Source organism: Nanorana parkeri, unplaced genomic scaffold (assembly GCF_000935625.1).
Source record: "Nanorana parkeri isolate BGI_ZX_2015 unplaced genomic scaffold, ASM93562v1 scaffold1256, whole genome shotgun sequence".
Taxonomy (NCBI): Eukaryota; Metazoa; Chordata; class Amphibia; order Anura; family Dicroglossidae; genus Nanorana; species Nanorana parkeri.
The window spans coordinates 505729-512076 of NW_017307524.1; the positions used below are offsets into that span (position 1 = coordinate 505729).

General features: G+C 45.8%; 1 protein-coding gene across 1 annotated transcript in view; it reads right to left on the bottom strand.

The window, feature by feature from the left end:
- The window catches only part of CTTN (cortactin), a 47062-nt gene extending 43667 nt beyond the window's left edge, over positions 1 to 3395 (bottom strand). The window contains exon 1 of the mRNA XM_018568876.1: positions 3294 to 3395. The gene's annotated coding sequence lies outside the window, so the exon portion shown is untranslated. The remainder of the gene's footprint in view (positions 1 to 3293) is intronic.
- Between the last annotated feature and the right edge of the window lie 2953 nt (positions 3396 to 6348).

The window sequence follows — 6348 nt, forward strand, 5'->3', positions numbered from 1 at the left end:
TCGCCGTGCCAAGCTCCACGGGCTTAAACCCTCGCCGTGCCAAGCTCCACGGGCTTAAACCCTCGCCGTCCCAAGCTCCACGGGCTTAAACCTTCGCCGTGCCAAGCTCCACGGGCTTAAACCCTCGCCGTGCCAAGCTCCACGGGCTTAAACCCTCGCCTTGCCAAGCTCCACGGGCTTAAACCCTCGCCTTGCCAAGCTCCACGGGCTTAACCCTCTACATGCCAAGCTCCAGGGGCTTAACCCTCTACATGTCAAGCTCCATGGGCTTAACCCTCTACACGTCAAGCTCCATGGGCTTAACCCTCTACACGTCAAGCTCCATGGGCATAATCCTTTACATGTAAAGTTCTATGAGCTTAACTCTTTGTATGCAAACTTTTACAAGCTTAACCGTTTGTATGCAAAGTTCTATGGGCTTAACTTGACATATAATGTTCTATGGGCTTAACCCTTTCCATGCATGTGAATAACTTCTGTTCCAGGGCGGCTTGACTGTGCTATCCAGATTCAGCTGTCGGCTTTTTGATTCCTTTTGTCCAGGTGCAGCTAAGTCCAGCACCTCAGCTGTGGTGAAAAGACATATACCATTATGCCTGTGGCTGTCAGTTTTGCAGTGCCTTATGGGACTTGTAGTTCAACAGTTGGATGGTTAAAGTTTGGCTACCCCTGCTTTAGTCCAGTCTCAATATAACCTGTATATTTCTAGTGTTCCATTGGATCCCAAGCCCTACTCCAGAGCAGCCGTGGTTTTCATACACTGCACTGCTGATGGTCAAATAGTCTAAACAGCTGCATTGAGTTCTGAATACATGGCTCTAACAGGGGTAGGCAACCTCGGCACTCCAGCTGCGGTGAAACTACGGATCCCACTATCTCCCTGTGAGACATGTCTGTGGTTCTCAGTCTGGGGCACTGCAAGCTACAGACACGACTCCTAGAGGCAGAGACATGGTGGGATTTCGAGCCAATGTTGCCTACCCCTGCTTTAGTTCCTTCTCACCTAAGCTGTACGGTTATCGAGTCACATACCAGGAGAAGAGTTGTGGGAAGATCTGAAGCGAGTCATGCATGCAGTGACAGGCCTTTACTTGACAGAACATGGAACCTGAAACCAGGAAAACAGTGTCACACGGGCGGCCACGGCACTTCCACATTCCTTTATCTCCACACAAAAAAGGTGTTCCTCCTTTTTACGACAACACTGGCCGCATTCCTATTTAAATGGCGAGCACGCCCTTCAGATACCCACAATGCAGTGCTTATCAGCAGCAAAAGTCACCTCTCCTCCTCCTTGTCAAAGCACAAAGTATGGCCTTTCCTTGCAGACATCCCCAGATTACATACAGGGAAGGAGGCCAAGAACAAAGGCTGTAGGAAGGAAAAGACATAGCAATAGGAGATACTGCATGAGTGAGAGGGATGGTCAGACCTCCAGCGGCTAGAAAATACATTGTGTAACCTACAGATCAATAGCTGGAGTGCGCAGGTTGTAAATTCCTGGGCAAATCTCAGGAGCCAGGTCGCCAATGCTCCCTAAAAATGACAGCTGGCGCCTAACTTCTGAGGTTTATCTCTAGTTGTTGTCAATGGAGCTCCAAAAAATTCCTGCTGGCTCCATCTCCTATGCAGATATAGTAGAGCTAGACTTCCAGCAAGTCTTTGTAACCTGGGAGGAAACCCACCCAAGATCATGCAAACTCCATGCAGATAGTGATCTGGCTGAACTTGCATTCAAACTGGGGACTCCCCGAGCTGCAAGGCGGAAGTGCTGACCACTGAGGGCCGGTGCAGACCTCGGCAATCCGGGACAAGTTTCCCGGGACCGTGCACAATGGCACACAGCGATTGCCGCGTTGATTTCAATGGGGTTACATCCGCTCAGCAATCGCAGAAAAGAAGGAACCTGTACCTTGTTTTGCAACACACGAAGTGCGGCTGTTTTAGCCGCCATTGTGTTCGATTGCACGGGCGGAATCGTGGTGGAAAACTGCGCAATCCGCCCGGCGCGCTATTAGAAAATAATGGCCCAGTCAGCGGTGGTGGGCGACTCCGTGACCGCATGGCAATCTGTGCTGTATGGTGCACAATTGCCACGCGGTCACGGATCACCCAGGTGTGAACCCGGCCTCACCTGCCATCGTGCTACCAGCGGCAAGTAATGGCGCTAACAAGCAGCTAATGCTATAGGGTACCATCGGTATACTGTGTGGTCAGTGTATTGATCCCGGTATATGGAGGGGGGATATACTGTGTGGTCAGTGTATTGATCCCGGTAAATGGAGGGGGGATATACTGTGTGGTCAATGTATTGATCCCGGTATATGGAGGGGGGATATACTGTGTGGTCAGTGTATTGATCCCGGTATATGGAGGGGGGATATACTGTGTGGTCAGTGTATTGATCCCGGTATATGGAGGGGGGATATACTGTGTGGTCAGTGTATTGATCCCGGTATATGAAGGGGGGTAATGCATACTGTGTGGTCAGTGTATTGATCCCGGTATATAGAGGCGAGGGGTATGCTGTGTAGTGATCCCGGTGTATAGAAGGGGGTATATTGTGTGTTCAGTATAGTGATACCGGTATATAGAAGGGGGTATAATGTGTGTTCAGTATAGTGATCCCGGTATATAGAAGGGGGTATATTGTGTGTTCAGTATAGTGATCCCGGTATATAGAAGGGGGTATATTGTGTGGTCAGTATAGTGATCCCGGTATATAGAAGGGGGTATATTGTGTGGTCAGTATAGTGATCCCGGTATATAGAAGGGGGTATATTGTGTGGTCAGTATAGTGATCCCGGTATATAGAAGGGGGTATATTGTGTGTTCAGTATAGTTTTCCCTATATATAGAAGGGGGTATATTGTGTGGTCAGCATAGTGATCCCGGTATATAGAGGGGAGTATATACTGTGTGGTCAGTGTATTAAGCCCGGTATATAGAGGGGAGGAGGAATGCTGTGCAGTGATCCCGGTATATAGAAGGGGGTATATTGTGTGGTCAGTGTAGTGATCCCGGTATATAGAGGGGAGTATATACTGTGTGGTCAGTGCAGTGATCCCGGTATATAGAAGGGCTATATACTGTGTGGTCAGTGTAGTGATCCCTGTATATAGAGGGGGTATATCCTGTGTGGTCAGTGCAGTGATCCCGGTATATAGAGGGGAGTATATACTGTGTGGTCAGTGCAGTGATCCCGATATATAGAGGGGGTATATACTGTGCGGATCTATATACAGAGATAACCCCCTTCCCCCAGGACGGACAGGCACAGCCCACTCTCTCACCCCTGCTCCCGTTGTTCGCGGCTCCTCTCCGGATTCTGAGGAAGGAGGTGACTGTGTGTCGGGATCCCACTTCCTGTCTCTCCCGAGCTGACGTCACCAGTGTCACGTGATTATCCCGGCGGCCGATCCAAGGGGGAAAGCTCGAGTCACATGACCAGGGGGGAGCGGCTTGCGGTCAGCACCGTGCTCGGTGTATGTACGGGTAACCCCACCATCCTCCTCCCCACCACCTATACAGACACACAGGACACCACTGAGGGACTACAAGTGTCAGCGTGTCTTCCGTACGCACCTGGGCTGGAAGAATAGTCTGCAGGAGTTTGTTCATTGCAGGCCCCATTGCAAAAAAAAAAATTAATAGATGCGTTTTTTTAAATCAATGTGGGTGCATTTATTACTTGTTTGTGAAAGGTGGTTTTGTTTTTTTTCTTTTTTTTAACTCGACTTTATTGCTATCACGGGGAGGCTGACAATGTCCCTATGTGATAGCATATTGCAGATTCTCTTGAAAGAGCACATCAGGGGTCTAGAAGACCTCTAACATCACCTGTGCCTAGGGTTGCCACCTTTTCTCCAAGCAAAACCCGAACACATTTAAGCGACGCGCAGACTTTTTTCGGGGAGAATTAGATGTCGCTTATTCATATGTAGGGTTGCCACCTTTTCTTCAAGTGAAACCCGAACACTCTAGCGACACGCAGACATTTTTTTGGAGGAGAATGAGTCGCGGCTTATTTATATGTAAATAGAGGCAACCCATTCATATGTAAATATCACAATTGAGACTATTTTCAGGGGGAGGTCAGTAGCCCCTATCTTAATTTTGGTTGCCCCTGTCTGCCTGACATCTTGTGTCCGGGTTTCTGCTGCCATGAAACCCGAACACAGCATTCAAAAGCCAAACTGTCCGGGTGAATCGTGGCCGGATGGCAACCCTATCTGGGACCCTCTTTCTCTCCCTATGAGGATATATTCACACTAGCCCGCATGCTGAAATGAATGGAGACTTGCAGTACAATGCTGCATTTCTTGGCTCCCCTTTGCTCCACACCTCTCCACTCTGTTGGGATGTGAACGGGGCACATAGGGAAGAATTGTTTTCTATGTAAACCTGCAGAGGCCAGGGTTGCTTAGGTGCAGAGAAACGCAGGTCTCCGCATATAGTGTGAAAGAGATTATTTTCCTGAGACTAGCTATGTTGCCTCTTTTCCTTTTCCAAGGAACCCCTAGCCTAGAGTTCTTTTCACCCCTATGGTATCTAATACTCCGTAGCCTCACTTCTCCTGAGGAAGCCTACTAGTCAACCAGCTTTATTATCTTGCTGTTACCTCTGATTTTGGAACTGAATATATCGAGTCCCAAACATGTTCATTGCCTTATTGCACTAAATCTTTATTGTTTTTCTGTCCAGAATTACCTGATTAACTATAATGTTAACTTCTAGGTCAACTGGTTTTTATATGTTTCATAACCTGTGTCAAATATGGATCCTGTTCTCTATGATCCTCTTGAGATAATCTGTCCCATTGGACCTTTCCTCATCTATTATGTTATGAGAACTAACTTCAAAGACTAAAAGCTTTAAGGGCACATCCACTCACATAATGTTTTTTTAAGGGCTTTCTTTGCCCACTTTTATTAAAGTAAAGTTCGAGTCACACAAAAGTTTACCCTCAAAGGGTTTTTCAGTACTTGCTTCAATTTGCTCACATATGTCTAATTCTGAGCATTGGAAAGAGAAGACCCATTTGTAGAGCTGGTCAAACTCTTGTAGATTTCCAAACATTCAGGAAGATTGTTATAGGTATTCTATAATGGGATTGTAGGGCCAACCTGAAAAAATATCACAAGGAGAGAAAGGGTTATTACATCAACTTGATAATTACATGGCTGGATAAATATAGTTAAATGAAGGTTGGGGGCAGTAGGGGACGGGCAGCAGAAAGGTGGTCTTTTCCTCACCTAAGGGGGGGATACAAATATTCCAATACACTCAATGCAGAAAAACCGAAGTCTACAATCCTTGTATCTTCGGAGCTGCTGTTCGTATGTTCTTCGGTTTCAAGTATCTGTAAAAGAAATGAGAGTGTGAGTTCTTCAGATCAGATATTTCAAATTTCACCTAATACTGGAAGTTTGTTTTTAGATGGTGGCCAATGGGCTATATTACCTGCTTCCTTCCTCCAACACTCCAAATCCTGCACAGTTCGTGTGAATTCGCATCTCCACCATCATATATCTTCTGTCCCTCACTTTCTCTTAGTGATAGAGGATATAGAGGATAGAGGATATATTCCTCCAGTAAAGCATAAGAAAAAGCAGCATCTCTAAATTACGAAATTCAGACTTTAAATACTTTAGTTTTTTTAAATTCGCACAGCCATTTGTCTTGCAACACGGAATGTTCTATGTGAATGGAGGCAAAATGAATATTATTACTATTTTCTCTTTTTAGGTCGTTTATATTATCATGAAAATACCGCATTATGGTCAGTAGATGGCACTGAGGTGCATAGGAAACAAATACTTATTTCCCATGCTCCTCAGCTCAGTCTAGTGGCCACAATGTGGTATTTTTTTGCATATTACATTCAACCTTGAAAGAATACAGTATATGCTAATAACATTAGTTTTTGCCTCCATTCACATAGATTGAGTGTACATGCTGTTTCACAGGACAAATGGCTCTACGGTATTTGTATACATAAACCCCATACTGAGAATTCCAAGAATACTAATATAGTTGAACTAGAATTAGCGTATCAAAGGCAAACGCGGAATACAGAAATCACATTTGTACGTGTATCTACACTCACTCGCTCAACGACATCTCGAAGGTCCATATCGATGTCACGCGGATAGAAGCACGCCCTGCAGATGGCAAACCTGCAAGGTTTTCCAGGGGCCATCATAAAAACAATGATCCCAAATGAATAATAGTCAGCGGTGGCATTATAGGGATTTCCAAGCTCGACCTATAAAAATAGAGAGTAAAGATTAGCCACTTGACTTTACTGTATGGAAACCTAACAAGCAAAGGTTAACTGTGAAATAA